General features: G+C 41.2%; 1 long non-coding RNA gene across 1 annotated transcript; it reads right to left on the minus strand.

Moving 5' to 3' along the window:
• Nucleotides 1–378: 378 nt before the first annotated feature.
• Nucleotides 379–1,796, minus strand: LOC148155669 (uncharacterized). Its single transcript, XR_015765143.1, has 2 exons — nucleotides 1,597–1,796; nucleotides 379–1,263 (listed from the first exon to the last, which is right to left on the minus strand). It is a non-coding gene; the product is annotated as an uncharacterized LOC148155669 (long non-coding RNA).
• Between the last annotated feature and the right edge of the window lie 4,500 nt (nucleotides 1,797–6,296).

Raw genomic sequence — 6,296 nt, forward strand, 5'->3', positions numbered from 1 at the left:
ACTTAAATAGCACATTTTACAAGAACAATGTCCGAGAATATTGCCTACTAGCATAAGCTAACGTTAATGTTAGCCACAAAGTTTAAGTAAAACTCACCTTCGTGGAGGCGAACATCTAAAACCTTTCTCCAGCTGACTTGTTGGGGCTTCGGATCGATGTACAAACCTTTGCCAAGCACTGCAAGCACCTAATGTAAATGATATTTGTATTGGATCGGAAACAATAGAGCCGCTTTACCCCGAACGCGGAAGCTGAGGTGCAAAGAGCCCATTCAGGCTCTGCATCCTTTCAAGCGGGTGTTCAGAAAAGCAGCAATGGCGACAAAATAATTTTTGCTGTATTACACTTAAAATTACACAAAATTATTTTTTACAATGTTTTTAGGCGAGAATGTAGATGTGTAGATCTGAAATATCTGCTCGGTTCATTAATAAATCACCTACTTCCAATATTGCTCCGACGTTTTCGGAGATGTCTTCTCCCGCTGCATTAACAGCCAGCTTCACTCGCAAGCTGTCAGCTGGCCGGGCGCTCCATGTAGATATTAATAAAGTATTTAATTTATTCCTGAGCAAATGGGTTTGACTGATTAAAGTTAAGCCTTCAAACATAGTTTATTTAACTGTAATGTCTTACTACCTGAGATCTGGAGAGTATTTGAAAATGAATAATATCCCTTGTATACATTAAACATTTTAGAATCAGACAGATTTTCTTTTTACTATGGAACAACCTTTATTACAAAAGGTGAAGAATAATACAGAAATAAAGAGTAAAAAACAACTGAGTCCGTTTTTTTTTTCCTTCGCTGCTCTGTGCTTCACGTTGTCACGGTTGCTAAGCAACATAACGCCGAGATGGAGGCTAGGCAGCTAGCCGGAGGCTACAGCTTCTCTCTTCTGGTCGTCCATATTCGTGGCCTTCGAAGGATCCGTCTTCTGTAGATCGGGCCGTTTCTCACATAGACATAATAAAAGGACAGACGCCTAATGGACCGCTCTCGTCTTATCAATACATACTTATATAAGTATACAAACATAAATAAATAATCATTAATACTGAATAATATACATTAGGCTATGCATGATTATGCACACACACACACACACACACACACACACATTATATATAATGTTTTCCAGCCTACGAGTTCTGGTTTAAGAGTGATTCAGCAGCTGAGATTGGGTCCAAAATCCGATACGAGATTCATCCGTGCTGTGCAGTGAATCTGTCTCTTCCTTCTTCCTCACGTCGTAGGAAACCTTCAAAACAAAAACGGGACATTTTCGAGTTATCCTACGTTGACCGAGTTAAATAATTAAATAATAGCCATTGTCATCTGTGTAAACTTTGCTGGTGAATGTTATGATTTTTATAATATTGTTTCATTTCTATAGTAGGCTCTTGTATCAGATAATCTAAATGTTGGAGAATGACTGAAACATTTTAAGATTTACGGAATCTCGGTTAGCTGTCAGAGCGGGGGCTGAACACCAAGCACTATAGCTAGCATTAGCTGGTATTTCGCCAGTGGACATAAATACAGTATAGTAATATTCTAATCACAAAAATACACAGTAATATGTCCATCTTACTTGCGAAAAGTCTGTCGAGCCCTCACGTCAGTAGTCCGTCGATCCGATCAACAATATTCCGCAGTGCTGAAGGCATCTTCTGCTGTTTTGGTTGAGCAAAGCAGGAGGGACGACCGCTCCAAGAGCGTATTTGCGCCGGAGCAGCCAATCGTGGGGGGGGGGGGGTGTACTCTTTTATTATGTCTATGCTTCGAAGGATCAGTTTCTCAGGGCCCTTGAAAGGATGCAGAGCCTGAATGGGCTCTTTGCACCTCAGCTTCCGCGTTCGGGGTAAAGCGGCTCGATTGTTTCCGATCCAATACAAATATCATTTACAATAGGTGCTTGCAGTGCTTGGCAAAGGTTTGTACATCGATTCGAAGCCCCAACAAGTCAGCTGGAGAAAGGTTTTAAGATGTTCGCCTCGTTATACATTCACTGACACGAAGGTGAGTTTAACTTAAACTTTGTGGCTAACATTAACGTTAGCTTATGCTAGTAGGCAATATTCTCGGACATTGTTCTTGTAAAATGTGCTATTTAAGTATCTAAACATTCTAACAGACAATGTATTTACCTTATTTTCAAGTATATTATGTGTGTTTATTGTCGTTAGTGTCACAGACTAACGGGGAGGTTCCGGTTCGGACTTTTTACTTCCGAAGCCTGACGGAGCTCAACAAGCCTCATAGCTTGACAGTAGCGCAGCTCTGGTGTCAGAGATCTGGTTCAGCTGTTCAGGTTCAAAGTTGCTGCTTTTAGAAAAATATGACCGTGTTGCTTCATGTCTCCGTGTTATTTCGTTTTATTACCTTTGCATGTTTCTTGTGAAGAGCTCAGATAGGACGGTGTTTACAGCAGGATGTACAGGCGGATCAGTTGCTCGGCTGTCTGGCTCTGGTCTGCTCTCTCGTTCCCATAAACTCTTTCAGGCTGAATATAGAAGTGATTCCATGGAAATAACTCAGGGAGGCTCCTTTATTTACCATCCGTATCCCCGGTAGTTTTAGGCTGATCCGGAGTGAAGTGAAGGCTGCAAACTTTGCTGTGCGGCGTTAGCTGGTAGCGACAGATATTTACAAGCCATCTTCAGGATTCAGGATCGTTTGGAAATTAACGAAAACTTAAAAGCCCATTATATTAGGAAGACAACAATGTTAATAGTATTGTTTTTTTGCATCTGAAATACGACTTGGTCTTTTCTACCAGTCATGGTAACTCAAAGCGGAAAAAAGTGAGCCGCATTAGCTCCTGGAGATGTGACGTCAATGCCTTAGGTGCAAAGAGCCCATTCGGACACAGCTATTTTTTGTTAGACTCCCCCTAGTGGTCTGGAGCACTTCCGTTTTCAACACTTTTTGTTTGCCGCATTTCATTTGTGCGCGTGTCTTTTCTTTTGTTTGCATGTTTTCTCTTTTGCTGCGCATTTGCACCTGTCGGCCACCGTACCATCTACATCACAATACAGAGGGCATTGTGATGAAGGGACAGAAAATTGTAATCTCCCTCTCATTACAGAAGACATTTGTGGGCATACTTCACAGAGGACACCCAGGAGCAGAGGACACCAAGCGCAAGGTGAGAAGCATAGTGTTCTGGCCCACAATGACAAGAGACACTGATGAGGAAGTACAGAGATGCTCTGTATGTAATAGTACTAAACTGCATCAGCAGAAGGAGCCACTGCATTTGCACTCTTTTCCACAGCTACCCCAGTCCACAGTAGCTACTGATTCCTTTGAATGGTGCAACAAGCAGGTCTGGTACTTCTCTACTCTTATTCAGGCTGATCTGCTTCGCGATCTCCCATCTGTTACAGTCATTGGCAAGCTGAAATATCATTTTGCAGTCCATGGAGCACCTCACACTCTGATATCAGACAAAGGCAGGCAGTTTTACAAGCCAACGTTTTAAAGACTTTGCCAAACGGTGAGACTTCACTCAGGTCATGAGTAACCCTGAGAACCCTCAGTCCAATGGATTAGCTAAGAGAGCTGTATATAGTGTTAAGAGCCTTATGGAGAAATCTTACAGAGACAAGACTGACATCTTTCTCAACCTGTTGAACATGAGGAATGCACTTTGTGACACCATACTCGGATCTCCAGCGCAATGACTTATGTCGCAACAAACACGAACTACGCTTCCGCTCTCAAAGGAACTGCTAGCACCAGATATGTGTAATCCTGAGGACATCAGTGCTCAACTTCTCAACAACAGATTGGCACAGAAGGTGTATTATGACAGGATGAGTCGACCTCTTCAGCCACTAAAGAAAGGACAAGTCATCAGGCTACAAACACCAAAAGGTTATGACCGCATGGGATCCATCAAAGAAATGTGCAATGAGTCCAGGTCTTATTTGGTTCAGTCAGAAGGACAAACCTATAGGTCAGGGGTGGGCAACTCCAGGCCTGGAGGGCCAGTCTCCTGCAACTATTAGCTGTATCTTTACTTCAACACACCTGAGTCAAACAATGAGGTCATTAGCAGAACTCTGGGCACCTTGACTTCACTTCAGAGGTGATTAAGCTGTTGGATTCAAGTGTGTTGGACCAGGGAGACATCTAAGAGTTGCAGGACCCCGGCCCTTCAGGACCTGGATTGACCACCCCTGCTATTGGAAGAACAGGAAACACATTTAACCTGTGGCTGAGCCTCCTCCAACTCAGCTTGATCCAAATGACTCAGTATCAGGATGCTGGCCCTACCTCAGACAAGCCCATCGCCATTACTGGACAAACACAACAGAAAATGGACTCTGAGCATTGTGGGGTCCAAATTCCAATTACTGATTTGTCCTTGACCATGATAAACAATCTCTACAGAACACGCTCAGACCGTGTCACTAAACCAAATCCTAAATACTTGGACTAAGTGTTGTGACCGAGCAACTTTGCTGTTACAGCTCTACAATGTGGCTGCATCATTAATATTGTTATGACTAGTTTAAAAAACAAAAGAGAAAAAAGGTTCATCCTAGTCTTTATTTTACTTGTATTTAAGGTCATGGTTATGATGAATGTTCTTATTTCAGGTCCAGATACTATACTATGGAATGTGGTTGTCATGCTACTGTTGAAATTATGGCATAATTTGACTTCTTAATGTTTCATGATAATAGGCATGAGCTAAAGAAAGGGGACGTAGAGTATTGACTGTGCACACCAACATTGGGCTTTCACAGATGCCGTAGTTCTGGTTCTGCACATCCACGCATTGGATAAGTTTTGTTATTCATTCTGGTGCTCAGGTTTCTCCCACAGGCCACTGCTGTGAAAGCTGGAGGCTAACATCTACTATTAAACCAAGATATCAGCAAAACAATGACACTCTTTATTACCACAAGACATCCTAATACTCACTGTAACGTCTTAGTGTGCATACTAGTCTTTTTAAAAACCAAAACCTTAAACTGCAATAACTTCTTAAACAATTCACACATAGGTATGTATTTTCTGACCATCTTTATTATCATCTTTGCATTTAACACCAACTTGTCAGGACTTTCAACTACTGAAATGCAAAAGCAAAAGCAAAAAATTCCAATGCGTTAAAGAAGCATGGACACGTGCACACATATACATACTGAAGAAATCTGTAACCAGCAGCCAGAGGGAGCAGGGATTCACATTTAACAAAATTCATTTAAACCAATTAGATTATCTTTCATCACCTCCAAAGCTGGTATCACTTTCACCTTAATCATGCATAATTTAAAATTGATGACCATCTACAGAATATTCACAGGAAACAATGCAAGTATGAGATGCAGGTATTGATATTGCTCTGATCTTGACCGATTAAAAACCTTTGATTAAACCAATCCAGTTCCATAATTGGTTTAACAGTTTATGGCACTTCTTGATGTGCTGTTGAAGTCTGGATTTCTGTTCGAGTAACCAGAAAACCTGTGAAGCTGATACGTGAATTATAATTCAATAGAAATGGACAGAAAAGCTAACTTGTTGCTGTGCTTCAAATGTGAACTAGGGAGCTTTTGACATTTTTACAATGGCACATTCAATTTATGCTCAGACCCAAAATACAGGAGTGTTACATTTGTTACAGTTCTTTAAGCTTCCTTAGACTGGAGGTAGTTCTCTGGAAACTAGGAATATCCAAGTTTCAAGGAAGATTAATCCACAGAAATTAATGAAACCAGACTCAAGTCTAAAAAATTGTGTTTCTCACAAAGCAGACCCTCAAAAACCAATATGGCTCACCTCCTAATAAAATATAGTCATGGTTGGAGGACTAACATCTGCGCTCACACTTCTGATGGTTGACAGTTAAGTTGGGTGAGATGAAATTACCAAAATTAAGGTAATAGATTTCATCTTTGTCTAAGTGCTTTAACTCACAATTGTCTTCCTGAGTTTTAATTAGCAATTTGGACTTTTCAGGTGTGCAAAGTCCAACACACCTGAAAAACCTTTCAGGTTCCATTTACTTTGCACAAGGCAAAAATGCATAACAGCTGGCACACATGGTGAACGAAGCACTCTTTCTAATATATTAAATGGATATGTGTGACTTTTTTAGTCTTTTTAATCAGTTATAAATGTGTAGTGAAGATACACATGACGAGGCCCCCATGCCACGCTGACAGGGGGCAGTAGTGAGCTCCATATTTGCCCTTGTTCTTCACATTACCAAACAGAACAAAACCGTGAGGATGGAACTGATCCAGGACCTTTCTGCTCCTTCCTCCGTTGATC

The sequence above is a fragment of the Poecilia mexicana genome, unplaced genomic scaffold (assembly GCF_051168715.1).
Source record: "Poecilia mexicana isolate PSO_F unplaced genomic scaffold, ASM5116871v1 scaffold_13, whole genome shotgun sequence".
Lineage (NCBI taxonomy): Eukaryota > Metazoa > Chordata > Actinopteri > Cyprinodontiformes > Poeciliidae > Poecilia > Poecilia mexicana.